Raw genomic sequence first — 23,138 nt, 5'->3', positions numbered from 1 at the left:
AGAGGTGGAGCCAATCCAGTCCACTAGACAACCAGGTAGTAGGGGCAGACAGTGGACAGTCAGTGTGAAACAGTGGAGAGTGAAGAAGTGGAAGTGAACGGACTGACAGGAGTGAACAGTGACCTGGGGCCCCAGGCGGTTGGTTGCCGGTGGAGTACTCCCGGAACTACGCACCAACGGGTTACAGGACCCTAGGTCAGGCACAAGCTCCAGGCAGACCTGATAACACCTGCACAGTGAGGGGACCTCACTGACCTTGAAGTTCTGGACTCAGTAGCAACGGGAGAACCGGGGACAGGACCAGAGACTCCAAACCCACAGGGTTCACGCTACCGTCATACGGACTGCTGTAGAAGACAAACAGGAGGGGACCCCCAGCCGTTCCAAGCCACGGGGACCCAACAACCAAAAGACAGGTGCAGAGGAAGAAGGCACCAGGTCACTAAACCGGCACTGGGACTAAGGGGACCTGAAGGTGAAACTAGCCGGCCTCGGGTGACCAGTTACCACCAGAAAGTGAGTAAAGAACCAGTTGCACTGAACCCCTTGTGTGGACTACTTTCTTCCGACACCCGTTACGTCACCCATCCTCTGGGGCCCGGCCCTGCTTGCGGAGGGTCTACCATCCAGGCTGCCATTAACACCAGCCCCAGTAGTGACATTGTGCAGCGGTGGCTCCATCTACATAGCCGCAACACCGCAAGTGGTGTCACGTGTGAACATTATTTTAATCTCCTGTCAATATCCCCCTTTTCAAAAAGCACTCAGGGCACGGAACCGGGCAGCGGCCACCAAAGTGACATTCCCCAGATATACACTACCCGGGACCGAGTACCCCATAACCCTGGGCGACACGTCCTTGGTCGTGAAGGGGTTAAGAGAGCTGGATTAGTGAAATACTCAATACACCAGCCTCAGGGCAAAGAGATCTATTTCATACTGTATGCAGTTTGTATTGTGAAACCTGCTGACAAATCTGCTGCAACAACGAAGCCGTCTGCATTATTTTATATAACCATCTGCATCACAAGTAGATCATAGTGATTTACAAAGAAATCGTCTATGTAACGATGCTAAATATATAAAAAGAAATTGTGTAACATAGCAACGGAAATGTTACTAAACTTTTACTGCAGAAGGTCACGTAAGTTTATGGCCAGTTTGTCTCTTAGTCATGATTTCTTTTTCTGTTTTTTTTTGCTTCCTGAACCCTGAGCAAAGTAACAAAAAAAATGTTGGGGAAAATCAGAGAATGTACAGAATTACATTAATGTCCAATATTCAAACTAAACAGATGAACTTAAAAACCCAAGTTTTGGAATTTGAAGTTTTAGCATCAGTGGTGGGAGGTGGTAGTAGACAAGGTGGGGAGTGGTAGTAGACAAGGTGGGGAGTGGTAGTAGACAAGGTGGGGAGTGGTAGTAGGCAAGGTGTGGGGAGTGGTAGTAGACAAGGTGGGGAGTGGTAGTAGACAAGGTGTGGGGAGTGGTAGTAGACAAGGTGGGGAGTGGTAGTAGACAAGGTGGGGTGTGGTAGTAGACAAGGTGGGGAGTGGTAGTAGACAAGGTGGGGAGTGGTAGTAGGCAAGGTGTGGGGAGTGGTAGTAGACAAGGTGTGGGGAGTGGTAGTAGACAAGGTGGGGAGTGGTAGTAGACAAGGTGGGGTGTGGTAGTAGGCAAGGTGTGGGGAGTGGTAGTAGACAAGGTGGGGAGTGGTAGTAGACAAGGTGTGGGGAGTGGTAGTAGACAAGGTGTGGGGAGTGGTAGTAGACAAGGTGGGGAGTGGTAGTAGACAAGATGTGGGGAGTGGTAGTAGACTAGGTGGGGTGTGGTAGTAGACAAGGTGTGGGGAGTGGTAGTAGACAAGGTGGGGTGTGGTAGTAGACAAGGTGTGGGGAGTGGTAGTAGACAAGGTGAGGTGTGGTAGTAGACAAGGTGGGGAGTGGTAGTAGACAAGGTGTGGGGAGTGGTAGTAGACAAGGTGGGGGGTGGGTAGTAGACAAGGTGGGGGTGGGTAGTAGACAAGGTGGGGGGTGGGTAGTAGACAAGGTGGAGATTGGTAGTAGACAAGGTGGGGGGTAGCCCCTTACGGTCAGAATACAGCGCTAATTACACCAGTGGTGCAATATACCACAGCGCTATATGCTCTATACTCCTTTTCTTCTATAAAGACCCGAAAGGTTTGAACCATCCATATTGTTGCCATTCTTGTTATCAAGGATCTTCTTTTATTTAAGTTCACAGCTGAGTTGTAAGTGCAAACCAAAATTTCACCTTGCGATTGACTTGGCGTGTGTAGTAAACGTTTCTGTACTTGCAGAATACAGGCTATATTCGGTTGATGCCATCTGGAAGATAGAGGCAGGAAATTTCCATTATCCGCAGCCCCAAATGATTTTTGAGGATGCTCGAAATATAAACCCTACTCCAAAAATAAGCCCTCGTTACCGTTCATAAAAAAAAAAGTCCATAAAATAGTGTCCAGGCAGCTGTACATGTAAAAAGGTCAAATCAATCGGCAATAGAATGCAGCAAGACAGACGGAACCTTCACCGGGAAAGCAGAAACACCAAAAAGAATCACATGCAGAAGACCCCACGAGACCCAAATCAATAAGGGCTGTCAAGTGCCAGACTCTGCTAGTCCTGCTAGCGTCACCCCACTCCCGAACCCATTATATTAGAGCGTTGTGGCTGCTTACATTCACCAGGGAGAGCCGAACGTTACACGTGGCTGCAGTGGAACGCGGATGAGAGCAGCTGGAACGCCAGGAGACCTGCTGGCGTCACTCCTGGCACAGGCGCGTTGCGTGCCGACAGGTCTCCTGGCGTTCCAGCTACTGGCAACACTTAACGTATTTTTCATTTTATAAGACGCTCTGGATTATGAGACGCTCTCCAAATTTAGAGGAGGCAAATAGGAAAAAATAAGTATTAATGTTAAAATGAGGGTCCATCTTATAATGGTAATGCGTCTTATAATATCTCACTGGGGGTAGCAGCGGTGGGGGAGCGGCTCAGGAGGCAGGGTCAGCGATGCTGCGGGCTGGGAGGAGGGGGTGTAACGGCTCAGGAGGGTCAGTGGACGGAGGGTCGGCGATACTACGGGCTTGGGGGTGTCTCGGCAAGTGCCATTGATCTGCCGATGGACTACGAGCTCCATTGAATCGCCCACGGTTGACGAGATTGACTTAAAGAAAATGGCCGTGGAGGTGGCGCGTGCGCAGATAGGACTCCGCGGAAATTTTCTTGAAGTCCCTCTCGTCAGTCTGCGCACGCGCTGCCTCTTTGGCCATTTGCTTGAAGTCCATATCGTCAACTGCGGGCAATTCAATGGAGCCTGCAGTCCGCTGTCAGATCAATGGTGCCCGCTGCATCGTCGACCCTCCTGAACCACTCCACTGCAGTGACACCCCCTCCTCTGAGCCATCAGTATCGCCGACCCTGCCTCCTGTGATCCCGCTCCACCGCTCCGGTAAGCCATATACGGATTATAAGACGTACCCCCATTTTACCCCCAGTTTGGGGTGGGGGAAAAAAAAGTGTGTCTTATAATTTGGAAAATACGGTATTTCTTGAGCTGGAAGACATGGTCTGTGAATGCATTGCTGATAGGAGAACAAAGGCTTTGGCCATGACTATATTAAATATGTTGGGGTTTTTGTGGGGGTTTTTTAAATGTTTTTTTTGTTTTTTTTAAATGTTTTTTTAAATATATGGGGTTTTTGTTTTTGTTAAATGTTTATTTTTTTTAATATATATTGTATTTTTGTTTTGTTTTTTTAAATGTTTTTTGTTTTTTTTATATGCTTTTTTTTTTTAAATATATGTTTTTATGTTTTGTTTTTTTAAAATATTTTTTTGTTTTTTTAAATATCATCTGTTGTTTTTTGTTTTTTTTTTTAAATATATATTTTTTAGTTTTATTTTTAAATGTTGTTTTTTTTTTTTTTTTTTTTTTTTTTGTTCAACCCCTAACGTATCTTTTGGAGCAACAAATGATATAAGACCCGTTTTTTTTTTTCGTGGGAACATGTTATTGGAAATGTTATAGTTACTTATGGGCGGCACGGTGGCTCAGTGGTTAGCACTGCAGTCTTGCAGCGCTGGGGTCCTGGGTTCAAATCTCACCAAGGACAACATCTGCAAGGAGTTTGTATGTTCTCCCCGTGTTAGCGTGGGTTTCCTCCGGGTTCTCCGGTTTCCTCCCACACTCCAAAAACATACAGATAGGGACTCTAGATTGTGAGCCCCAATGGGGACAGTGTTTCCAATGTATGTAAAGCGCTGTGGAATTAATAGCGCTATATAAATGAATAAAATTATTATTATTACTTAATGGGCAATTTTCCGATGTAGTAATCCACACTGTAGCAAAAATCTACAATGTTGTACTTCTTTGTGACACTATGTATATATTTTTTTTTTATTACTGAAGAATATTGAATATTGAACTAATGAATCCTCTTTACCCTATGATCTGATATTTGTTCTGTTTTTTTTTTTTATTTGTACATTTAGGAAACTGATCTGTGGATATTCCCACTAGTCACCATTATACAATGCACTGCTGTAGTATACGCCGGCGCTGTCGCATTCTTTTCTAATTTCCCCGGTATGTTACAGACGCATATAAGAGAGCCGGGCATTTCCCAGCCCTGAAAACCTAACCTGGTAAAACGAGAAAAGCAGAACTAGTAAATGAATAAGGGCATGCATGAAACCACAAGAGCTTACTATTACATACAATCACTTGAATCTGGGCACGTGCCATAGGTCCTTTGTTATATATGATTTGCTTTGTGGGCAGAACATTGTATATTACGGCTACACAGGATCAAGTATAGCTGCAGTGGTCCATCAATTTTGACCAAGTTTTTGGTGAGGTAATTAATTAAATGCCATTTTAGTGAAATGGGTTATTCACCTTTTATGGGATCAAAAGTGGTAAGGTTTCTCCCTGTGGATGCCAGGTCTGATGTTGCCAGTATGAGGAGACTTAAACGCCTTGCAATGCTCCTCTGGAAAATTAAATATATAAATAGTCTCTTCAGGGAGGAAGAGGACATGAACTCTGGTGTCACCTAAAAGTCAATATCCACCTTTGATGGGATCTAACGGGTATGGTTTTTCCCCGTGGATAGTGACATGCCAGTATGAGGAGACTTAAACGCCTTGCAATGCTCCTCTCTGAAATTAAATATGCAAATTGTCTCTTCAGAAAAGAAGACGGAAACTCTTGTCACCTACTGGAAGAGGCAATCCTAAAAGTCAATATCCACCTTTCATGGGATCTAAGTAATGTGGTAATGTTTCTCCCTGTGGATACTGCCATGCCAGTATAAGGAGGCTTAAACGCCGTGCAATGCTCCTCTTGGAAATTAAATCTATAAATTGTGTCTTCAGAGTGGAAGTGGACTTGAACTCTAATGTTATCTGTGCTGCCAGCGTGACCCGAGTGTCATGCAAGGATCGCACTAGTGCCCCGTGTGGCCCCGGCCTTAGTCCTAAGACACATGGCATGAAAATCAGTGCGAGTGGAGTGCGATAAAAAAATCGCATTCCACTCGGACCAATATTAGCCTGTGTGTCAGCACCCATGAGCGATTATTTTCTCAGCCCCAATCGGACCGAGAAAACAGTTGCAGCATGCTTCAGGTGGAATGCGATCCTCTTTTCTCTCGCACCCATGCAAGTCTATGGGGCGAGAGAAAGATCGTACTGCACTCGCATTATACCAGTGTACCGCGAGTGCAGGGCGAGAATGGCAATAGCCGGCTACAGCGGAGAAAGGGAGATAAATCCCTCCCACTCCTCCTCAGAGCTGGTTCTTCCCCCGCAGCTGAGGTCTGCTCGCATGATCGGACCTCAGTCGAAAGGACACTCGCATGACACTCGGCTCTGCTGTGCTGCCAGCACGAGCAGTGTCATGCGAGGGGATTGCTGTAACTCCCGTGTGGCCCCAGCTTAAAGGTGTGTGCCCACGATCAGTGTTTGCAGCGTATTCGATGCAACATACGTCAGCTGCGTCCAAAATACTGTGTTGTACAGTACAAGCATAGTGGATGGATTTCTTGAAATCCTGTGCCCTCTACGCTTGTTTGTTATCCACAGCAAACACTGACCTGCTATTGGCTTTCCAGTCAATTGTTTGCCGCAGAATTGCATGCGTCCTTCATAGGGAGAACAGAAGCGGGAGACCGCAGCGCACCGAACGCTTCTCGTGGGTATGAGCAGCTGCGGTCTCCTGCATTGTCCTGCAGAGGAGACTCGCGGCCCTGCAGGTCAGGACTCACTGCGTTCAGAAAGCAGTGAGTCCTAATCGTGGGCACATATCTTTATACTTACCGACTCTCCCGTGCAGCTGTAACACTACTTCCGGGTCCGCTCATTAAACCTCATGCATATTCACTGCTTCCCCCGCCCACTGGCAGTCTGCATGTGTCATCCACAAACAAAGATGAGAATAGGACCTGCGTTGAGTCACACAGATTTCATACTCGAATCCATGATTTTCATGGATGAGTGATTTTATCCATTTGAGTCAGTTGGACGTGTGAATACAGCCTTAAGGCCACTTTACAACCAACAACATTGCTAACAAGATGTCGTCGGAGTCACAGAATTCGTGATGCTCATCCGGCCTCGTTAGCGACGTCGTTGTGTGTGACACGTCCGAGCGACCGTTAACGATCAAAAATACTCACCTTATCGTTGATCGTTGACACGTTATAATCCCAAATATCGTTGCTGGTTCAGGACGCAGGTTGTTTGTCGTTCCTGAGGCAGCACACATCGATACGTGTGACACCGCAGGAACGACTAACAACAACTTACCTGCGGCCGCCGGCAATGAGGAAGGAAGGAGGTGGGCGGGATGTTACGGACGCTCATCTCCGCCCCTCCGCTTCTATTGGGCGGCCGCTTAGTGACGCCGCACGAACCGCCCCCTTAGAAAGGAGGCGGTTCGCTGGCCACAGTGACGTCGCTAGGCAGGTAAGTATAGTGTGACGGGTGTTAGCAATGTTGTGCGCCACGGGCAGCGATTTGCCCGTGACGCACAAACGACGGGGGCGGGTACGCTTGATGGCGATATCGCTAGCGATGTCGCTGTGTGTAAAGTGGCCTTTACACTTGTATGACATTTTGTGACTGCACCAACCCTAGTGTCCTATTAAGACAGTAAACAGCTGAAGACTAGAAGAGCAGGATGAAAAAGAAAAGGGGCAAAACGGAACCCGATGAAAAAGAAAAGGGGCAAAACGGAACCCGAGACCTTCAAGAAAAGGTTCAAAAATAAAAAAAAAAAAAAAACTATAGATTGACTGTAGATTTGCCTCCTCTTGGTATCTGGTGAATTATGTTAGGCTGTGTACACACAGTGCATTATAGTGCATTTTTTTATTCATTTTTTTATTTTTATTTTTTTTGTGCAAATTCTTTTGCCAGCAAAGTCAATGAGAAACCTGAAGTTCTGTGCACGTGCTGAGTCTTTTTTTCCTTGCAGATTTGGTGCAGAAACTAATCTTCAGCGTGTCAATTTTTTCAGTATTTTGACTGCGTTTTTCACCATTGAAAGCAATGGGAAAAAATACATAAAGCGCTTTTTTGTGCAGCGTTTTTCCTGCCAAGAGATGCAGAAATGGTGCAGAGGTTTCGGCAACCAAATACTCAACGTGTGCACACAGCCTTAGGGGCCCTTTGCACACTGCGATATCACAGGTGCGATGTCGGTGGGGTCAATTCGAAAGTCACGCACATCCGGCGTCGCTGTCAATATCGTAGTGTGTAAATCCTTTATGATACTATTAACGAGCGCAAAAGCGTCGTTACCGTATGATCGGTGTAGGGTCCAACATTTCTATAATGTAGCTGCAGCGACGGTACGATGTTGTTCCTCGTTCCTGCAGCAGCACACATCGCTGTGTGAGAAGCCGCAGGAGCGAGGAACATCTCCTACCTGCGTCACCACGGCTCACGCCGGCTATGCGGAAGGAAGGAGGTGGGCGGGATGTTTACGTCCCGCTCATCTCCGCCCCTCCGCTTCTATTGGACGCCTGCCGTGTGACGTCGATGCGACGCCGCGCAACCCGCCCCCTAAGGAAGGAGGCGGTTTGCCGCCCAGAGCGACGTCGCAGGGCAGGTGAGTGCATGTGAAGCTGCCGTAGCGATAATGTTCGCTACGCCAGCTATCACAAGATATCGCTGCTGCGACGGGGGCGGGGACTATCGCGCTCGGCATCGCTAGCATCAACTTGCGATGTCGTAGTGTGCAAAGTACCCCTTACTCAGTAATGTCAGGTACAGTCTGTACATGTCCCCTCTATATTGTTAAGCGCTGTGGACTGTGTTGGCGCTATAGAAATAAAAAAAATCTGTATTATTCTGATGACTGGTTATAGCATTTTCCAAAAAGCACAGCAGTTCTGGAAACCCCCTTTAACTGATACTGTTTGACCTGAAAAGTAAGTTCTTATTTACATTCCTTACACCAACTCTTAGAAGTGTTGATTGTACTTTGGACATTCACTTCCTTGAATCCCAGGGTTCAGTTTCCTCCTGCGCCAAAAAAATGACTCATTAATAAAGAGCTCCACTTACATAAAATTAGTTAGTAGATCTAAATACAGTAGATTCATATAGTTACCTATATTGTGGTGGTCTCCAGCTTCTCTACTTTGGAAACAAAAGGATCAGGCATTTAAAGGGAATCTGTCACCAGGTTTTTGCTCCCCCATCTGAGAGCACCATGATGTAGGGTCAGAGATCCTGATTCCAGCGATGTGTCACTTACTGGGCTGCTTAGTGTAGTTTTGATAAAATCACTGGTTACTCAGCAGGAGATTATCATTACAGGACTACTTGGCGTGCTGCAGGTAGTCCAGCATATTCAGGAGCTCTGTATAACTGCTAGATCTGCAGCAGAGAAGACAGTAATTTTATCAAAATGACAGCAAACAGCTCAGTAAGTGACACATCGCTGGAATCAGGGTCTCTGTCTCTACATTATGCTGCTCTCAGATGGGGGAGCAAAAACCTGGTGACAGATTCCCTTTAATAAGGGACAAAAGTATGTGCATATGTGGAGTATTTGGTTGCAGAAATTTCTACATCTCCTGACAGGAAAGACACAGAGCAAAAATCCACGTTTTTATGCATTTTTGCCTCTATTTTTATTTGTTTTTGATGCATTTTTTTTTGTGTGTTTCTTGTATGCGTTTTTCAAATTTAAGTCAATGGCTGAAAAAAAAACCGCATCAAAAACACTGAAAGAATTGACATGCCGCTGATTTTTTCCTGAAGGGCTGTGCACATGTTGAGTATTTTATCCTTGCAGATTTGGTGCAAAAAATAATTAAAAAAAACTATTATATATTATTATTATTTTTTGCACCTAATCTGCAAGGATAAAATACTCAACGTGTGCACAGCACTTCAGGATTCTCATAGACTTTGCCGGTATCAGGATTTGCTTGCAGTTTTGTGACAAATCTGCACTCAAAGACGCATCAAAAAATGCAGTGTGCGCACACAGACTAGAGTTTGTCACCCCCTTCATTGATAGCAAAGGGACAGCAATTTGGTCTTTACAGGCTTAGATGTGGTATTACAACTCACTCCTGTATGGGCAGCAGTACCATGTACAAGCATATAGATAGAGTTGTGCATGAGTAAGTTATAGGATGCTGTGCTCCGGTTGATACACATGAGATACTCCTGAGATAGCCATGCACGTTAGACAACTATCTGCCTTACACCTAGTCTTGGACTGGCCCACTGCAGAGCAGGAGAATCCTCTGGTGGGCCCCTCTGCAGTAGTTTGTCACTTACCCCCCAAACATATCAGTAGTTGGCACAATCCACTTGTTTTACTATGTACAGACAAGGGAAGCATCTCATCATTCATTTTACAAACTACCCAGTATACGGTATTGTATAGAAGCATAGGTTCATTTGTGAATATGGACTTCCATAGCCCCCACCCTGGATGTGACCCCATCCACCCTTCCTACAGCCCCCACCCTGGATGTGCCCCCATCCACCCTTCCTACAGTCCCCACCCTGGATGTGCCCCCATCCACCCTTCCTACAGTCCCCACCCTGGATGTGCCCCCATCCATCCTTCCTACAGTCCCCATCCCAGATGTGCCCCCATCCCTGCTTCCTACAGTCTCCACCCTGGATGTGCCCCCATCCACCCTTCTTACAGTCCCCACCCCGGATGTGCCCTCATTAATCCTTTCTACAGTCCCCACCCCGGATGTGCCCCCACCCATCCTTCCTACAGTCCCCACCCTGGATGTTCCCCATCCATCCTTTCTACAGTCCCCACCTTGGATGTGTCCCTATCCATCCTTCCTACAGTTCCCACCCTGGATGTGCTCCCATCCTTCCTACAGTCCCCACCCTGGATGTGTCCCATCCATCCTTCCTACAGTCCCCACCCTGGATGTGCCCCCATCCATCCTTCCTACAGTCCCCACCCTGGATGTGCCCCCATCCTTCCTTTCTACAGTCCCCACCCTGGATGTGCCCCATCCATCCTTCCTACAGTCCCCACCCCGGATGTGCCCCATCCATCCTTTCTACAGTCCCCACCTTGGATGTGTCCCTATCCATCCTTTCTACAGTCCCCACCCTGGATGTGCTCCCATCCTTCCTACAGTCCCCACCCTGGATGTGCCCCCATCCATCCTTCCTACAGTCCCCACCCTGGATGTGCCCGATCCATCCTTCCTACAGTCCCCACCCTGGATGTGCCCGATCCATCCTTCCTACAGTCCCCACCCTGGATGTGCCCCCATCCATCCTTCCTACAGTCCCCACCCTGGATATGCCCGATCCATCCTTCCTACAGTCTCCACCCTGGATGTGCCCCCATCCATCCTTCCTACAGTCCCCACCCTGGATGTGCCCCCATCCATCCTTCCTACAGTCCCCACCCTGGATGTGCCCGATTCATCCTTCCTACAGTCTCCACCCCAGATGTGCCCCCATCCATCCTTCCTACAGTCTCCACCCCGGATGTGTCCCTATCCATCCTTCCTACAGTCTCCACCCTGGATGTGCCCTTATCCATCCTTCCTACAGTCTCCACCCTGGACGTGCCCCATATCCATCCTTCCTACAGTCACCACCCCGGATGTGCCCCCATCCATCCTTCCTACAGTCTCCACCCCGGATGTGCCCCTATCCATCCTTCCTACAGTCTCCACCCTGGATGTGCCACTATCCATCCTTCCTACAGTCCCCACCCTGGATGTGCCCCCATCCATCCTTCCTACAGCCCCCACCCTGGATGTACCCCCATCCATCCTTCCTACAGTCTCCACCCCAGATGTGCCCCCATCCATCCTTCCTACAGTCTCCACCCCAGATGTGCCCCCATCCATCCTTCCTACAGTCTCCACCCCGGATGTGCCCCTATCCATCCTTCCTACAGTCTCCACCCTGGATGTGCCCCCATCCATCCTTCCTACAGTCCCCACCCTGGACGTGCCCCCTTCCATCCTTCCTACAGTCCCCACCCTGGACGTGCCCCTATCCATCCTTGCTACTGTCTCCACCCTGGACGTGCCCCTATCCATCCTTCCTACTGTCTCCACCCTGGACGTGCCCCTATCCATCCTTCCTACGGTCTCCACCCTGGATGTGCCCCCATCCATCCTTCCTACAGTCTCCATCCCAGATGTGCCCCCATCCATCTTTTCTACAGTCCCCACCCTGAATGTGCCCCCACCCATTCTCCCTACAGTCTCTACCCATCATCCCAACAGTCCCAGTCCCTATTGTGTATATAAAGCTGATTTGATTTGTTAATCAGTGGCCCCCAGAGTCAGTGATCCTGGTGGGCCCTTTCCGCCCTAGTCTGACACTGCTCACACCTCATTTTGGTAATCGCTATCCAGACTCCCTCTCCATAAACATGCACGCTAGTAGGAAAAAGGGATAAGCAGCTGCCAGACTTCTCAGGCGCCAGCTTATCTCTCTACAATAAAAGAATCGGACATGTTGAAATCGGTCTGCCCCATCCTTCTCTGCCCTGATGTCACCCGAGGCCCCCATACATTTTCGATGGTGGTGTTCTCCTGCAGAATTTGGTGAGATCGGCAGCTATGCATTTCATGCTTATGGCCAGCTTTAGTTGTGAAGTGACGCAGACGTGAGTGCAGACTCCTCCGAATGTTCCCTGTCTGTGCTGCTTATTTTATCTTTGCTTAATTATTAATTTTATAATGTTCTCAGCAGAAAAGTTTGTTATTCTGGTTGCCGAGCGTCTAGGGGATTACCAGGAATGCTAGAACAGAACATGTTCCTTATACCGCCACGCCCTTCATCAGACCTGTGCGCAGATACCGGGGAATCCCCACGTCCTTCCTTGTGCATACAGGGAACTAGTGTGGCCGCTCTCATTGTACCTGTCCTGGGTAGCTGCGGGGAAATTTACTCTTTTACCTTTCTACTACGTACATCACTTTACATTTTGTTTCTGTTTTAGTTTTCTATTTAAGTGGATACTAGTTATCCTTGTGGAGACCATTAGGCGGTATAGGAAGTCTTAGGTACCCGGCAATGCTGCCATAGTGAAGAACAAACCGCGGCTCAGCTGTCTGCACACGCGCAGCTCTTCTTTTGGAAGAGGCTCTTGGTTCTCTTCTTTTGGTAGAGGCTCTTGGTTCTCTTCTTTTGGTAGAGGCTCTTGTTTCTCTTCTTTTGGTAGAAGCTCTTGTTTCTCTTCTTTTGGTAGAGGCTCTTGGTTCTCTTCTTTTGGAAGAGGCTCTTGTTTCTCTTCTTTTGGTAGAGGCTCTTGTTTCTCTTCTTTTGGAAGAGGCTCTTGTTTCTCTTCTTTTGGTAGAGTCTCTTGTTTCTCTTCTTTTGGAAGAGGCTCTTGTTTCTCTTCTTTTGGAAGAGGCTCTTGTTTCTCTTCTTTTGGAAGAGGCTCTTGTTTCTCTTCTTTTGGAAGAGGCTCTTGTTTCTCTTCTTTTGGAAGAGGCTCTTGTTTCTCTTCTTTTGGAAGAGGCTCTTGTTTCTCTTCTTTTGGAAGAGGCTCTTGTTTCTCTTCTTTTGGAAGAGGCTCTTGTTTCTCTTCTTTTGGAAGAGGCTCTTGTTTCTCTTCTTTTGGAAGAGGCTCTTGTTTCTCTTCTTTTGGAAGAGGCTCTTGTTTCTCTTCTTTTGGTAGAGGCTCTTGGTTCTCTTCTTTTGGAAGAGGCTCTTGTTTCTCTTCTTTTGGAAGAGGCTCTTGGTTCTCTTCTTTTGGAAGAGGCTCTTGTTTCTCTTCTTTTGGTAGAGGCTCTTGTTTCTCTTCTTTTGGAAGAGGCTCTTGTTTCTCTTCTTTTGGAAGAGGCTCTTGGTTCTCTTCTTTTGGAAGAGGCTCTTGGTTCTCTTCTTTTGGAAGAGGCTCTTGTTTCTCTTCTTTTGGTAGAGGCTCTTGGTTCTCTTCTTTTGGAAGAGGCTCTTGGTTCTCTTCTTTTGGAAGAGGCTCTTGGTTCTCTTCTTTTGGAAGAGGCTCTTGTTTCTCTTCTTTTGGTAGAGGCTCTTGTTTCTCTTCTTTTGGAAGAGGCTCTTGTTTCTCTTCTTTTGGTAGAGGCTCTTGTTTCTCTTCTTTTGGAAGAGGCTCTTGTTTCTCTTCTTTTGGAAGAGGCTCTTGGTTTCTCTTCTTTTGGAAGAGGCTCTTGGTTCTCTTCTTTTGGAAGAGCCTCTTGTTTCAAGCAGTTGTTCCCTTTCAGAAAATCTTAGTCCCTGAGAACAGTTTGTTAGAGAAGAAAAAAAAGAAAAGTCCCCATTCTTTACTCGCCCTTCCCTGGTTCATCTGAGTCTCCACTGCTGCATGGACATCTCTGCAGCCAGTCATCCATGATGAAGAACAAACCACTGCTCAGCTGTCTGCACACGCGCAGCTCTTCTTTTGGATGAGGCTCTTGTTTCAAGAAGTTGTCTCCGTTCAGAAAATCTCAGTCCCCATTCTTTACTCGCCCTTCCCTGGTCAACCTGAGTCTCCCCTGCTGCATCGACTGCTCAGCAGCACTGCTTATATCTAAGGAGCGGCCCGCGCAGAGTCATGGAGCTCACTGATTGTCTGCAGCGGTCTTGACCTGACATCATATTTGCAGCCAAACAGCGATGGGTTAGTGGCTGAGAGCCAGTGGTTTGCCAGGGGACGAGTAAGCTGTTCTCAATTTGTTTTTTTTATACCTATTGCAGCATATGGCATAAAGCTTTTTATTAAGAGGAGAGCCCCTTTAAACGACTGCTGATCTACAAGCCGGTCAAGGTCATTTAACCCTTTAGTGACTGAGCTAATTTTCACCTTAATGACCAGACCAAATTTTGCAATTCTGACCAGTGTCACTTCATGAGGTTATAACTCTGGAACGCTTCAACGGATCCCGGTGATTCTGATATTGTTTTTTTGTCACATATTGGACTTCATGTTAGTACCAAATTTAGGACAATATTTTTTGCGTTTATTTATGAAAAAAATTGAATATTGGCAAAAATTTTGAAAATTTTGCAATTTTCAACTTTTGAATTTTTATACCGTTAAACCAGAGATTTCTGTGACACAAAATAGTTAATAAATAACATTTCCCACTTGTCTACTTTACATCAGCACAATTTTGGAAACAACATTTTTTTTCGTTAGGAAGTTAGAGGGGTTCAAAGTTTATCAGCGATTTCTCATTTTTACATCAAAATTTACAAAACCATTTTTTTAGGGACCACATCACATTTGAAGTGACTTCAATAGGCCTAGATGACAGAAAATACCCAAAAGTGACACCATTATAAAAACTGCACCCCCCAAAGTACTCAAAACCACATTCAAGAAGTTTATTAACCCTTCAGGTGCTTCACATGAACAAAAGCAATGTGGAATGAAAAAAAGCAAAAATTAAATTTTACCTAAAAATGTTGCTCTAACCCAAATTTATTCACTTTTAGAAGAAATAACACAACAAAATGGACCCCAAAACTTGTTCCCCATTTTCTTATGAGCGCGCCGATACCCCACATGTGGTCAGAAACCTCTGTTTGGACAAATGGGAGGGCTCGGAACAGAAGGAGCAATATTTGAATTTTGGAAAGCAAATTTGGCTGAAATAGATTGCGGGCACCATGTTGCATTTACAGGTCCGCTAAGGTACCTAAACAGAAGAAATCCCTCACAAGTGACACCATTTTGGAAACTAGACCCCTCAAGGCTTCTATCTAGGGGTATACTGAGCATTTTAGATCCACAGGTACTTCACAGATTTTGTTAACGTTACGTTGTCATATTGAAAATTTTAATAATTTTCTCAAAAATGTTGCTTTAGCATCAATTTTCTCACTTTTTCAAGAGGTAATTCCAAAAATTTGACCTCAAGGTTTGTTAACCACTTTTTTATGAGCGCGGTGATACCTCACATGTGGTCTGAAACCTTTGTTTGGACAAATGGGAGGGCTTGGAACGAAAGGAGCAATATTTGAATTTTGGAAAGGAAATTTGGCTGAAAAAGATTGCGGGCACCATGTCACATTTGGAGGACCCCTAAGGTACCTAAACAGCAGAAACCCCGCACAAGTGACCCCATTTTGGAAACTAGGCCCCTCAAGGAATTTATCTAGATGTTTGGTGAGTACCCTGAACCCCCAGGTGCTTCACAGAATTTTATAACGTTGAGCCATGAAAAAAAAAAAAAAATTTTACCACAAAATTGTTATTTCAACCAGGTAGCTTTTTTTTTTACAAGAGTAAAAGGAAAAAATTCAGCATAACATTTATTATGCAATTTCTCCTGAGTTTGGCGATACCTTATATGTGGTGGAAATCAACTGTTTGGGCGCATGGCAGGGCTCGGAAGGGAAGGAGTGCCATTTGACTGCAAAATTGGCTGGAATCAATAGCGGACGCCACGTTGCATTTGGAGAGCCCCTGTGGTGCCTAAACAGTGGCGGTCCCCCACAAGTGACTCCATTCTGGAAACAAGACACCTCAAGGCTTTTATCTAGGTGTATAGTGAGCAGTTTGAATCCACAAATACTTCACAGAATTTGATAAGCTTAGGTTGCCATATTGAAAATTTTCATTTTTTTCACAAAAATGTTGCTTCAGCATCAAATTTCTCACTTTTTCAAGAGACAACAACAAACCGTGGACCCAACAGGTTGTTATCCAATGTCTTATGAGCACAGGGATACCCCACATGTGGCCAAATACCTCTGTTTGGATAAATGGGAGGGCTTGGAATGGAAGGAGTACCATTTGAATTCTGGAAAAGTTGAGATAAATTGCGGGCACCATGTCACATTTGCAGGGCCCCTTGGGTACCTATACAGCAGAAACCCCCCACAAGTGACCCCATTTTGGAAACTGGATTTTATTCAGGAGTACAGTAAGCATTTTGAATCCACAGGTACTTCACAAAAATGTTGCTGTAGCAACAAATGTCTCACTTTTAGGCTATGTGGCCATGATCCAGCGACACGGCGTCTAGTACACAGTGTTAGCCTCCTGCAGAGATGTGAGTGTTGTCCACGGGAGAACGCAGCTGCCCATGCCCACGATTTGGGTTCAGGCCGCTGTGGAGCTCTATGCTACCTGCAGAGAACACTCATCTCCGCAGCATAAATTGACATGCTGAGGCTCGGGAAGCTGCGCCACAGGTCGGTTTATGCTGCGGAGAAGAGAAGCACAGTGGGCATGGGATTTCTAAAAATCCTTCCACTGTGCTTCTACTGCACAACGCAGCGCTATGGACGCAGGGAAAACACTCTGCGCCCAAAACGCTGCAAATCCCGATTGTGGGCGCACAGCCTAAAATGCTACAATGGATGAATGGATAGATGTCAAACAAATATAACGTCCCACCCCCTGCATATTCTAAGCTGGCGCCCTTTAGTGCCTTTCATGTGGCACTAAAGGGTGCCTAGCCTTGTATTTAGCCCCCCAAAAAATTAATAATTAAAATAAACGACGTGGGGTCCCCCCTATTTTTGATAGCCAGCTAGGGTAAAGCAGACAGCTGTAGCCTGCAAACCACAGCTGACAGCTTCACCTTGGCTGGTGATCAATTTGGAGGGCTCCCCAGGCGTTTTTTAAAAAAAAAAAATACGTGGGGTCCCCCCCCAAATTAGATCACCAGCCAAGGTGAAGCGGACAGCTGGGGTCTGGTATTCTCAGGGTGGGAAGAGCCATGGTTATTGGACTCTTCCCAGCCTAAAAATAGCAGGCCGCAGCCGCCCCAGAAGTGGCGCATCCATTAGATGCGCCAATCCTGGCGCTTCGCTCCAGCTCATCCCGCGCCCTGGTGCGGTGGCAGACGGGGTAATATATGGGGTTGATACCAGCTGTAATGTCACCTGGCATCAAGCCCTGGGGTTGGTGAGGTCAGGCGTCTATCAGATACCCGACATCACTAACCCAGTCAAGTAATAGAAAAAAATAAAGACAAAAAAAAATTTATTTGAAAAAAAAACTCCCCGAAACATTCCTCTTTTACCAATTTATTGAAAATAAATAAATTTCGGTCGCTGTAATCCATTTTCTAGGTCCCACGCCGACTCTGGATCTTCTAGAATATGGGGGGCACGTTCAGGGAACGTATCCCCCATTTTCTGGAAGAGCAAGCTCTCCATGAGCAGTGTGGGTGCAGTAATCTGAGAATACTGCACTCACACTGCTCCGGTCCAACCTAGGGCAGAGTGATCTGCAGTAACCTCATTCTAGAATATGAGGGGCACGCTCACAGAACGTACCCCCCATTTTCTAGAACAGCAGTCTCTCCATGTGAGGAGTGTGGCTGCAGATTACCATACTCACCCTCCCCCGGTCCACAGTGCAGCAGCCTGTTCAGCAGCGACGTCAGAGTCCCTGCTTGCAGGGATCCAGCTGACAGCCGCTGTCTGCGCATGCGCCGCCAGCTTTCAAGAAGCAGGCGGCGTGATCGCAGGGACGGAGCACCAGCAGACAGGTAACGTAAGACCGGGGGCTGGGGGGGGTGACGGGGGGTGACGGCGGGACAACTTTCTACCGCATGTGACGTGTCACATGCGGCAGAAAGAGCAAGATGAATGCGGCGGCGCGCTGTGCGCTGCGCGCCGCCATCTTCCACGCTCCGGAGGGGGGAGGGGGGAGGCGGCTCTGGAGACCGGAGGGGGCTCCGGGGACCAGAGATCTCCGGTGGCCCGGAGGAGTGGTCGGGGGAGGACAATTCCCTCCGATCTGAAATGTTTGATCATTTCAGATCGGAGGGAAATGAATGCAGAGCCGGCGGCGGAGGGAGTTTTCAGCGCGCGTCGGCGCCATCTTGGATTTTCCGGAGGGGGGGTAGGGGTGGTGGGGGGACTCTCCGGTACCGGGGGCTTTGGGGGCACTAAGGGCTCATATTTATTTCTCATCTGACATGTTTGATCACGTCAGATGAGAAATAAATCAATTTTACCGGCCATTTATTTTTTTTTAATGTTGTCGCCGGTATACGGTGTATACCGGCAATCGCATTAACGGGGTCCAAAAAAAACACCCCGATTCATAATCTTGGGGGTCTCAGCTACCTCCGGTAGCTGAAACCCCCGAGATTTTTCGTCACTGGGGGGCGCTACAAGCTTTTTCCGGCCTGACGTCTCAAGACGTCGGAACAGAATAAGTACCCTGTTTTTCCGACGTCTTGAGACGTTAGGCCGTCGCTATGGGGTTAAGGAGAAGCTGTCATCAGAGTTATACATGGTAAACTAAAGGTATAAGGTATACTGATAAAGGTATAGGGTATACTGATAAAGATATAAGATACTGATTTAACACCTACATTCATACCTACATTTGTTTTTTGTTTTCTTTTTTTTTTTTTTATAAATCATATTTAGAAGTTTTGGTCTCTGTGCATTGGCGTGGGACTATGAGGTGGGACTTGTGGGCAGGGTCTTTGGCTCTGCCCCGGCCCCTCAGCTGCCTCTGGTGTCTTTACCCTCTCCCATATTTAAATTACGCGGTGGCGCTGTTCTAGCCGTGGGCAGCAGTCACGCAGATTCACCTCCCTGGAGGTCTTCAGAAAAATGGTATCTGCGCATGCACAAATTTTAGATCTCAGCTCAAGAACGAGCCGAGATCTCAATCGGCGCATGCGCAACCAATGGCGTCATTTTCTGATGACCACTGGGAGATTTATCTGCGCAAGCTTTGCCTGTAGTTAGGACGACGCTAGCACGTAATTTAAATATGGGTGAGGATAAAGACACGAGGGGCCGGAGACCCTACCCACAGTCCCACCGCACAGTCCCACCCTGATGCATAAACTTCTAAAGATTATTTCCTAAAAACCAGGCTGCGGATTTCTTCACTGAATGTAGGTATTAAATCAGTATAACGGCGACATTATGGCTATAACTTTAATTTATGATGCACAACCCTGCTGACAGGTTCTCTTTAAAGGAAAACTGTCGCCAGGTTTTTGCCACCTAATCTGAGAACAGTATAACATAGGGGAAGAGATCCTGATTCCAGCAATGTGTCACTTTCTGGGCTGCTTAGTGTAGTTTTGATAAAATCACTGTGTAGTCTGCAGTAGATTATCATTACAGGACTACTTGGGGTGCTGCCAGTTAGTCCAGCATATTCATGAGCTCTGTATAACTGCTAGATCTGCAGCAGAGAAAACATTAATTTTATCAATCAGCTCAGTAAGTGACACATCGCTGGAATCAGGGTCTCTGTCTCTACATTATGCTGCTTTCAGATGGGGACGGAAAAACCTGATGACAGATTCCCTTTAACAGCCTGTTTACACAGGTCAGAATTGTATGCTCACAGAATTATTTTTTATACCTTGACAATAATTTTTGCTCTTTCGTGGATATTTGCTGGCCGGTTTAGTCTGGCAAATAATTGTGAACAAGCGTCTAAATTTAGTTATGTGCAGCAGTTGGAAACTACTGCCAATAGGTGGCGCTAAAAACACAGTTTTCTTCTTTTTTTTTTCTAACTGATTAACATTTTTTTTTATGTTGGGTGTTTTTGTTTTTTTTTTTGCTTCTGCACTTGTCTACGTTGTTATAGACTTGTGCATCAGAGTCTTAAACCATATTTTTAATGTATAATTTGCACAGTTTTTTCATTATTTGAGTCAAATAAAGGGATTGCCCAGGGGTATGATATTAAAGGGGGTTTACCAGTTTTAGCAGACCCCACTCTGATTCAGTTACCCTTCCCCGGGTCCAGCTCTGAGTCTCCACTTCTGCTCCCACTGTCTGTTATAGCCTGAAGCACTGACATGTCGACAACGCTGCAGCCAATCAGTGAGCTCAGCAGCTCATGTCTTCTACTCCTTCAGAACCACTGAGCTCCGTTATTGAGGAAAATAGATGGTAACTGTGAGGCATAGCAGGGTTACAATAGGATTGGATTATTTGTGTCCCCTGTTCTCTTTATCATGTTTTTATTTTAGAATTTGGAAAATATAAAAAGAAGTAATAACAGATAATGGGAGGATGCAAATTAGAGTGACGTGTGCGTGCACTAGAATGCAGTGACCGTGCATCGCAACATGTGCCTACAACAATTTTAGGGTATACTGGTGCATGAGACGTTGGCTATACATTGTCGGTAGCTGTCGCTTGACCATGTCTTCAGTCAATAACTGTAGTTCCCACCCAAAAATGCACAGGCGACCACTAGTTGTGTTGAGCAAGTTTGAGAAAAAGGGAACATATTGCTGCCAGACACCTCTGGTCGTGTCTTATCTCCGCTGAAAAGCGGAAGGTGATGATGTTGAAATATTGAAAAAAGTCATCTTCTTAGTGCGTTATCTAACGTTTTTACACATAGTAGTAGTATGCTGGTATAGGAGTTTTTTTTTTTTATTTTATTTATTTTTTATTTTTTTTTACATGGAGAGCCAATGGGCCAGTCATGAAAATCTACCATTGAAACCACATGCAAATCAATCTGGAAGTAAACTGGCGAGGTGTCAGATCATATGGAAGAAACAATCCAGGTGCATTCATACCATCCCAGTTCACTTCCCATACGATTTGCATGTATAAATGTACCGTAGATTTCTTAGAACTTGCACAATGGGGCTACATAAATAGGAGGCATTTCTCAAGTTGGGCAAGCACTTATACCGCCATGCAACTGCTCCCATATGTAAAAACCCGCTGGCAGGTTCCCTTAAGGCCTCTTTCACACACCCATGAAAAACCACGCACGTTTTTCACGGACGTGTCAGTGGTGCGTTTTGCCCTTCGTGAGCCGTGTTTATGGCACACGTGTGTTCTCGATGATAACACACGGAGAACGGGAACTTTCTGCTCACCTGTCCCTGCCGTCGCTGTCCGTGGTGCTGATCTGTGGTCTCCGGTCCTGCCGACTCCCCGCTGCTGCAGCTTCCGGCCGCAGTGAAGTGAATATGCAATGAGCATAATGAGCGGGGTCGGCAGCAAGTGACAGCAGCGGCAGAGACAGCAGGGCTGGAGAAGGTGAGTAATGTTTTGGGTTTTTTTTCTCGCAGACACATGTGATTTCTCCGGTGCGTGTCACACGGAACACATCCGTGTGGTCCGTTTGCGTTACGTGTGGTCCGTTTGCGTTCCGTGTGACACCTGTGATGCCGGAGAGAAAACGGACATGTTGCCGTAAGGAACACACGGACACACGTATGCACGGCACGGACACACGTTCCGTGCGTAAATACATATGTGTATCCAAGTCCATTAAAAAAAAACAAGGTCTACGTGTGCCCGTGTCTCCGGTACATGAGGAAACTGACCAAACACGTACCGGAGGCACGGACGTGTGAAAGAGGCCTTAAAGAGACCCTATCACCACGTCAAATTTTATCAGATTGCACTTATGTTTTTCCCGCTCCTTCCCTGCATATTCTCTTGTTTTATTAGTATCTGCCGCACGGTTCTAGACATACGGTTCATTTTATTTAGTGTGAATTTTTATGGTGTTTACCAAGAGGGCGTGGCCTACAGGATTCTTTGAGGGTGTGTTCTTAGGCTGTTTTGCATAATTACTCTGTGAGCACCACCCCCGAGGTAAGGACCATCGAAAGTATCATTGAATGAAAAGGTGCAAAACTCTGGAGCCGCATGGTGGATTTTAAAAGAAGAAAAAGAATACTCAGTGGAACAGTAAAAATAAAAGTAAGCATAAAAAATGGCCTCTTTTGTTCTGGTGACAGGTGCCCTTTAATTGTCACCTTCATTGTGTTTGAGGCCACTTCCTACTTTTCAGGTATTAGTTCTGCTACTGTCAGGGGTGCGGGAAGGACACCAGGGAGGTTAATCTGACCCTAGGATTTTGGGCCCTGCGCTCACCCTGACCCTTGAGGTAGCCTTGAAGGTAGGGAGGTCCAGGTCCCTGCCCTGGCCCTATCTCCTGTCCGACCCTGTCCTAATACCTCTTCCCTGTACAACCAACCCTGGGATGGGCTGGACCCAAAGTAACAACGTCCCCAAAGACACAGACAAGGGGATAAAACTGAAACACACTCACACCACAAACAACCACAGAGGAGAGACAAAACGACACCAGAGGGAATAAACCAAAAGGGTAGGAGTAATTCAGAACCAGGGTACTCTCAAACAGCGCAAACAACGACTAGCTGGCCACGAAAAAGAGGAATTCTTTGAACGCCGGGATATCGCAACTGCAAGCAGAAACTATCTACGGCAATGGTACAAAAAACTCTCCAGACTTAGGAGGAGACCAGGTGGAAATGGTGATTAGCAAATCTGGTTCACTGAGAATCCAGCCACTGCTCCAGGAGCCATTAACTCCTAGCGTGCCAGAAGCAGTGGTAAATAAAACAACCGACACCCGACAGAACAGAGACACTTGCAGAAACCAGGTTGCTTGTTGGAAGTGTGTACAGAGTCCAATCAGGTAGTAGCAAACTGCGGGTGCCGATCCGGGTGACGCATGGTAGGTTGTGTAGTAATGATCCAAAAAAGAGAATCCGCACCGCGCATGACAGCTACGGCTTAATTTCATTTTTTGCTATTACAGGATAAGCAGACGATCCATTTGAAATTTAGTTTTTGGGGAGCAGCTAATTTAGCAGCTATCTCTGCATGTGCAGTTCTACAGGAAAGACTATCAACCACGGAGTAGGACCGCCCACTGGTCTCCTACACATACAAAACACCAGGAATT

The 23,138-nt window shown here is 46.6% G+C and overlaps 1 protein-coding gene across 1 annotated transcript in view; it reads left to right on the top strand.

Moving 5' to 3' along the window:
• PRORP (protein only RNase P catalytic subunit) overlaps nucleotides 1-23,138 on the top strand; it is a 115,724-nt gene that overhangs the window by 37,593 nt on the left and 54,993 nt on the right. The window lies entirely within an intron of this gene.

This window comes from Anomaloglossus baeobatrachus, chromosome 12 (genome assembly GCF_048569485.1).
Source record: "Anomaloglossus baeobatrachus isolate aAnoBae1 chromosome 12, aAnoBae1.hap1, whole genome shotgun sequence".
Taxonomy (NCBI): domain Eukaryota; kingdom Metazoa; phylum Chordata; class Amphibia; order Anura; family Aromobatidae; genus Anomaloglossus; species Anomaloglossus baeobatrachus.
Note: the sequence above shows the minus strand (reverse complement) of the source record. Positions and strands in the feature narration are given on the sequence as shown.